The following is a 7706-nucleotide window of genomic DNA, read 5'->3' as shown; positions in this document are numbered from 1 at the left end:
GTTCAGAGGTTGAGCTTCGTCATGGATGTCACCTGGTTCCGTTTAGATGCTGACCGTGCTGTAATTTGGTCGCTTAGGGGGAGTTCGATGGAACGGGGCGGTGCGGGCCCGTCGGCGGCAGAGAGCGCGCTCTGCGCGTGCCGCGCCACAGCGACGGTGCTGCATGCGTGCGCTGGCAAGGAGGTGGCCATGCGGAGCCACCAGGACGCTTGGGCGGCGCCGAACGGCGTTGTGCCGCCATTCTGCTTCCTGTCGGCCGCTACGGTGCTACGGCCACCGCAAGACACGCTGGCGCAGGCGGGCCAGGTCGCCACCAACGCCAGGAAGGCGCGAAGCGCGCGTGTGAGGCTCCGGACAAGCAAGCTTGGCCGTGAGCTACGTGCCAAGCGCACTATGAGCTCGTGACTGAAGTTACTGATGAAGATCGACACTGAACTTCTGAATTTTTGAAAGTGAACAGTACTAGCGCATGCAAGGTGTTCGACAGAATGATTCTAGTGTGTAGAGATCTCCCCTTGAGCTGGTTTTTGGTGGAGGGGCCTCTCTTTGCACCTGGAGGCTGCCTGAATATTTGTAGAATTTTTGGAGAGGTGTAGATATGATTTTCACCAAATTTGGCAAATCTGGTCCAAACTTGCAGTGAGTGAATTTTGAAATATTTGAACAGGAGAAGAGTGGATCAAGATGGTTCTTGGTTGTGGGTACAAAGGACTATCCAGGGGTGTTGAGTTGAGGTCAAAAGTCATAAGCATTGGGGTACTTGCTTTGCAATCTACCTAGGCTCAAAAGAAAAGACAGAATTATTTTGGGAGGAGAAATAGTTGGAATAAAGTCCAAAAATGGATTTTATTAGTTTGGACAGAATGTTTGGGTTGAACTATAGTGGGAGGAGAGGTTTTGGGAAAATTTCACCATAGGAGGCATGGTAAAATTTTGAAGGGATCAAAACCAAATAAAATCCCAAAACTAAAAGGGTTTTCATTTTAAAAGAAACCAAATCCAAGAAAAGGATTTGGAGAGGGCAAACTTAGAAGATGGTTTTTAGGAAGGGTTTAAATGACCTCCTTTCAAACCAAGCAAGGCTCTTTTGAAAAACAAAACACCAAAATTTTGGAGTGTCACAGTACCTACCCCCTTAGGAAAAATCTCGTCCCCGAGATTTCAGCTGATCCTTAAACAGGTGTGGGTGCTCTGTCCGAAGGAAATCTTCGCTCTCCCAAGTTGCTTCATTCTCGGTGTGATTACTCCATTAAACTCTGAAAAACTTAATGGTTTTCTATCAGGTCCTCCTCTCAGACTCTCCTAATATTTTTATTGGGTGCTCCCGATACGTGAGGTCTGGTTGCACGTCAATATACTCATGTGAAACTTGCTTCTCTGGGTTGCTCATGTATTTTCTCAACTGCGAGATGTGAAACACGTTATGAATAGCGGATAAGTCTCCGGGTAGGTCCAGTTGGTAGGCTACCTTGCCTCGTCGGGCCACTATATGAAATGGTCCGATGAATCTTGGTGCTAGTTTCCCTTTAATCTTGAACCGTTGCAGACTCTTCATAGGAGAAACTCTCAGGTATACCAATTCTCCGGGTTCAAAACTGATTTCCCGATGCTTACGGTCGTAATAACTCTTTTGCCGACTTTGAGCTGTTTTGAGCCGTTCTCTAATTGTCTTAACTTTCTCCTTGGCCTCCTTGAGCATATCTGGGCCAAAGATATGGCTGTCTCCGGTCTCTGACCAATTTAGCGGGGTACGACATCTTCTCCCATATAGAGCTTCAAAGGGTGCCATTTTCAAGCTGGCTTGATAGCTGTTGTTGTATGCGAACTCTGCATATGGCAAACTTTCTTCCCAACTGTTCCCGTAGGTGAGGACACAGGCTCTTAGCATGTCTTCTAGGATTTGGTTTACGCGTTCCGTCTGCCCATCAGTCTGGGGATGGTATGCGGTACTGAAGGCTAGTTGGGTCCCCAGTGCCTGTTGTAGGTGATCCCAGAATGCAGAGACGAACTGCGTGCCTCTATCGGAGATGATAGTCTTAGGGACTCCATGTAAGCAGACGATACGGGCAAGATAAAGTATGGCTAGTCTTTGAGTGGTGTAAGTTGTTTTTACCAGAATAAAATGTGCCACCTTGGTTAATCTGTCGGTTATGACCCAAATGGCATCATTTCCGTGTCGGGACCGTGGCAGTCCAACGATGAAGTCCATTCCAATCTCGTCCCATTTCCACTCGGGTATCTTATTTGGTTGCAACAGTCCGGCTGGTTTCTGGTGCTCGGCCTTGATATGTTGACAAGAGTCACAACAGGCGATGAACATGGCTATATCTCTCTTCATACCGTGCCACCAGAAATTTTCCTGAAGATCTTTGTACATTTTTGTCCCTCCAGGATGGATTGAATACGGAGCTGTGTGACTTTCAGTCAATATCTGTTGTTTGAGGTCCTTGACATTTGGTACGCATAGCCTTTCTCCATACCACAATATTCCTTGCTCATCCATGTTGAATTCTGAGGCTCTTCCCAAACTCACTTTTCTTTTTATGCCCTCAATGCTGGGGTGTCCGTGCTGGGCTTCCTTGATACTTTCCATCAGGGTAGGCTGTATTTCGATATTTGATACACTGCCTACGGTGACCATTATGAGATTGAGTCGGGCAAATTCCTGTTGAAATTCTGGCCTCAATTTTGGCATACTGTCGTCTTCCATGCTGGGATTGCGACTAAGTGCATCTGCCACAACATTTGCTTTTCCAGGATGATAGTGGATTCCAACATCATAATCCTTCACCAATTCTAACCAGCGTCGTTGCCGTAGATTTAACTCTGGCTGTGTGAAAATATACTTAAGACTCTTATGGTCTGTGTATATATCACAACGATTCCCAAGCAGAAAGTGTCTCCATTCCTTGAGTGCATGGATGACTGCTGCTAATTCCAGGTCATGGGTGGGATAATTCTCCTCATGCTTGCGTAGTTGTCTAGAGACATACGCAACCACCTTGCCTTCTTGCATCAATACGCATCTGAGGCCTTTCCGGAATGCGTCACAATATACCTCAAAATTTTTGTGTATATCTGGCACAATTAGCACTGGTGCCGTTGTTAATTTGCTTTTTAGCTCTTGGAAGCTTTTCTCACATGCTTCTGTCCATTCAAATTTCTTGCCTTTCTTGAGCAATTGTGTCATGGGCTTCGCTATAGTGGAGAATCCTTCAATAAATCTCTGATAATATCCTGCCATTCCCAAGAAACTTCGTATGTCCGTTACGTTAGCTGGTGGTTTCCAGCCAAGTACAGCCTTGACCTTTTTCGGGTCTACTGCAATACCTTCTTGGGTTAGCACGTGGCCCAGAAAACCCACCTGTTTTAGCCAAAATTCACATTTGCTGAATTTGGCGTACAGTTGATGTTTCCTGAGTTCTCCGAGTACAATCCTGAGATGTTCGGCGTGCTCTTCTGGTGTTTTGGAATATATCAGAATATCATCGATGAATACCACAACAAACTTGTCCATATACTTCATAAATACTTTGTTCATGAGGTGAACGAAATATGCGGGGGCGTTGGTTAGCCCGAATGGCATCACTGTGAACTCATACAGCCCATATCTGGAGGTGAAGGTGGTCTTGGGAATATCTTCTGTTCGTACTTTTAATTGGTGGTACCCTGATCTCAAGTCAATTTTTGAGAAGACTTTGGCCTGTGCGAGTTGATCGAATAAATCATTTATTCGGGGCATTGGGTATTTGTTCTTGATTGTGACCATGTTGAGAGCTCGATAATCAATACACAACCTCATTGTTCCATCCTTCTTCTTGGCAAATAAAATTGGTGAACCCCAAGGTGAGGAGCTGGCTCGTATGTATCCTTTCTCCAACAATTCTTTTATTTGCTTCTTCAACTCTACCAATTCGGATGGTGCCATTCTGTAAGGTTTCTTATAAATAGGAGTGGTTCCAGGTGCAAGCTCAATGCTGAATTCTATTTCTCGGTCTGGCGGCATGCCCGGTAGTTCTTCTGGAAATACGTCTGGAAATTCACATGTTACGGGAACCTTGTTCAGCTCAGAAACGTCCACCTTGTTTAATCTAGGTTGTCGAGGTATTTGTCTCTCTTTGGCTGAAACTTTTATTTTCTTCCCATGATGGTGTGTGAGAATCACGGTACGGTTGAAGCAGTCAATAAAACCTTTGTTGGTGGTTAACCAATCCATTCCCAGGATGACATCCAGTCCCTTGCTTACCAGTACAATAAGGTTGGCGTAAAACTTCAATCCTTCAAATTCAATAATCACACCTTGACAGTAACTCTGGGTCACTTGCTTAATTCCAGGGGACTTGACGATCATTGATTTTTCCAAGGGAAGCATCGAAAAATTATTTTGCAAAGCAAAACTTTTTGAAACGAATGAGTGAGAAGCTCCAGAATCAAACAAAACCATGGCAGGAATTGTGTTGACAGGGTACGTACCGAGTACGATATCTGGGGCGTTCTGTGCTTCCTCTCGGGTCACGTGGTTCAAGTGACCTTTCCGGTGGTTGTTGTTGGGGTTGAAATTGCTTCGCTTTGGTGCTGAATTATTGCCACCATTATTGAGCTTCGGGGTTGAGTTCCTTGGCTTGGGACACTGCTTGGCATAGTGCCCTTCTTATTCTCAAGCATAATAGGTAACGCCTGGGCGATAGGTGAATTCTTTGTCTCTTGCATGGAAATTCTTGGTTGGACGTGAATTATTCGTCGGGGTTTTGTGCGAATCCCCCTTCTGAAATTCCTTCTTGCTTCTTTGATTGCGAGAAAAAGTAGTCTGGTCCCTTTTCCGTTTGCGGAAATCTTCCAGGCTACGTCGCTCATTTTCCAAGGTAATGGCCTTATCCACCAGTGTTTTAAAGTCTGGAAAGGTATGCACAACTAGCTGGCACTTAAGGGTGGGTGCCAGGCCTTCCAAGAATTTTTCCATCTTCTTGCTCTCGGTCATGCGTTCTTCATTGGCGTAGCGAGACAGCAGTGTGAATTGGCTGTTGTATTCTGACACTGTCATGGCTCTTTGCTTGAGTTCATCAAATTCTTTCTTCTTGATTTTCATGACGCTCTTCGGAATATGTGCCCCACGAAAACCTTCTTTGAAATTTTCCCAGGTGATTTCATTTTCGTTGGGGTGCATGTGCAGGAAGTTTTCCCACCACGATGCAGCTGCACCTGTGAGATAATGTGGTGCATATAGTACTTTTTCACGGTCCGAACACTGTGCGATAATTAATTTTATCTCCATGTCTCGAAGCCAGTCCTCGGCCTCAAGAGGATTGTCAGTATGAGAAAATGTTGGAGGACGCATCTTTTGTAACTCAGATAATTTGGATTGCGGTTGATACTGACCACGGTTACTTCCCATATTGATGAATTGGTTCATCATTTCCTGGTGTTGCTGTTGACTCTGTTCGTACAAACGACAAACTTGTATGAAAGCTGTTTCACTGCCCTGTTGACTTGTCTGTCCCTGAGTGAAATTTTGGTTCTGCGGCGTGCCATAATTCTCTTCTGGCTGAGTTGGCATGGAGCGCGTCCAAGGACGAGACATTTTTCACTCTGGGGATATATTGTGAGAACTCGTAAGATAAGCAAGAGAGACGTAAAAGTCAACAAAATCACACACAAAGAACATTTTTAAACTCCAGGATATTTTTGGAAACACACGATTTCGCGCAGAGAAGGACTAGCGCATATCTTACACGCGGGCATAATTATACATTACATCACTCAGGATATGCGTACATAATCCTGACATGTTATTTAAACTAGTGCACTCCTCCAGATTCTACATGATGCGCAAACAGGCTACTACTGACAACCTATGTACATAAAACACATTACACAAGCCGATACATCGCATGGCGTCTACGCGTACTAAGTCGGAGATGGTGAGGATCTCCCTTGGCCTGCCGAGGGTGAGACGCAGAGACGCTGCGGAATCAACCTCCTCCTCGCTAATAGGTTCCAGACGAGAAACGTTGTGCTGAGCTGATGGAGTAGGTGCCGTAGGTGGAATAACACGAATACGAGTGGGTGGAAAAGGTGGGGTATCACATATGGGAGTGGGTGCAACAAGTGGTGCAGAGCGGACGGGAGTGGGTGCAATAGCCTGGTTAAATTCCTCTGTGGTAGGCAGGCGACGAGCAGTGGCGAGTATGGAAGGTGAGTGAGAGGCTGCGGATGACACGAAAGTCAATGGTGGAGCGGTGTGCAGGAGTTCCCTCCTGTTAGCAGCACGGCCATGAACTGAGTCCATGCGTGCAGCTACGAGGTCATCCACCATGTAGTCGAATGCTGCCTCCAGGGCTCGGAGGTACTCGACAAGAATCTCAAAGGCTTCGTCTCGCTCTCCTCTGGGGCAAGAGAAAGAGTAGTGACAGGTGTAAGGCACATGGCATGGAAGATAGCGGTAGCGACGGGTCTTCATTGCAGGAAGAACATCCCGAAGACGGGCTATCGCCTTGCGGGCAGCCATCTGCGTAGCATGTCTTTCTGTAGGCATGGCTCTCCCCACGAACTAGAGACGGCGTACTTCATCATGGCCTCCCCTGAATTGCACCACGGCCTGGTGCATAGTCAGATTGTCGTTGATCTTGTGTGGATAAAGCGTGAAGACTGGGCGCACGGATGGCCCCATTGCGACCTGAACGATGAAGGAGAGGAGTTTGACGAACCCCTCAGGCACGTCCGCGAACATTTGGGACTCGCAGTCGTTGTCGGCCATCTATAAAAGTAGGCAAAAATTCCGAGTGATCAGATCATAAATTTTATGCTGACTGTTAGAAAAATGACTACATTTGTAAAAAAATATGAATAACTCTATCATGCTAATAACCAATTAGCGATCGCACCTAGTGACTTCCTACAGTCAGCCTGGCTCTGGTTACCAAGTCTGTCACGACCGGCTTTTCAATAAAATGATTATTGATAAAACCGATCTTTTAAACCCAGTATAGGAAAAGTCATCCTTTCTGGAAGACAAAGCTTGATAAACAGAGAACCAGTAGCATCAAATATATATTACAGGATTGAGCTGAGGCTGCTCAACAGTTTATTACAAACTCACCAATATCTTACATAAGAGCGGTTAAGTCAAGAGGGTGGATTGGCATGCTACTAGCTCGAGGGGAAACGGTGGTGGATAACTTGACTTCTACTGGCAGTACATCGAGCGTCGAGATGAGGCTCGATGAATTTATTCGGGGTTGCGGAAGTGGATAATACAATGACCAAAACAGGATCGCACGGGACTGACTAGGACTCCTCTAGGCGTCGGACTCGCTATCAAACTCTTCATCCATGAGATCGCCTTCATCAACATCTGGCCAAATCAACAAGCCAGGTGAGTACTCGAAAGTACTCGCAAGACAGTTCGGACAAAAGATATAATCAATGAATGCATGAATGCGTCATGATCCAGGATGATGCTCATAAAATAACGATAATATTGCAGTACGTGAAGAATAAAATAAATAACTGAAAACCGATCGGGTGTCTGAAGCGATGCCTCGAAAGGTAAATAAACAAAATGCATGCCGCAGTCGGGCGTCTAAGCGACACCACATAAAGGGCTTAAAAGAAATACCACAGTCGGACGTCTGCGCGACATCACAGACAGGGCTTAAAAGAAATGCCACCGTCGGACGTCTGAGCGACATCACAGACAGGGCTTTAAG

Source organism: Triticum dicoccoides, chromosome 7B (assembly GCF_002162155.2).
Source record: "Triticum dicoccoides isolate Atlit2015 ecotype Zavitan chromosome 7B, WEW_v2.0, whole genome shotgun sequence".
NCBI classification, from domain to species: Eukaryota; Viridiplantae; Streptophyta; class Magnoliopsida; order Poales; family Poaceae; genus Triticum; species Triticum dicoccoides.
The sequence above is the reverse complement of the archived record's forward strand: the minus strand, read 5'-3'. Positions refer to the sequence as shown.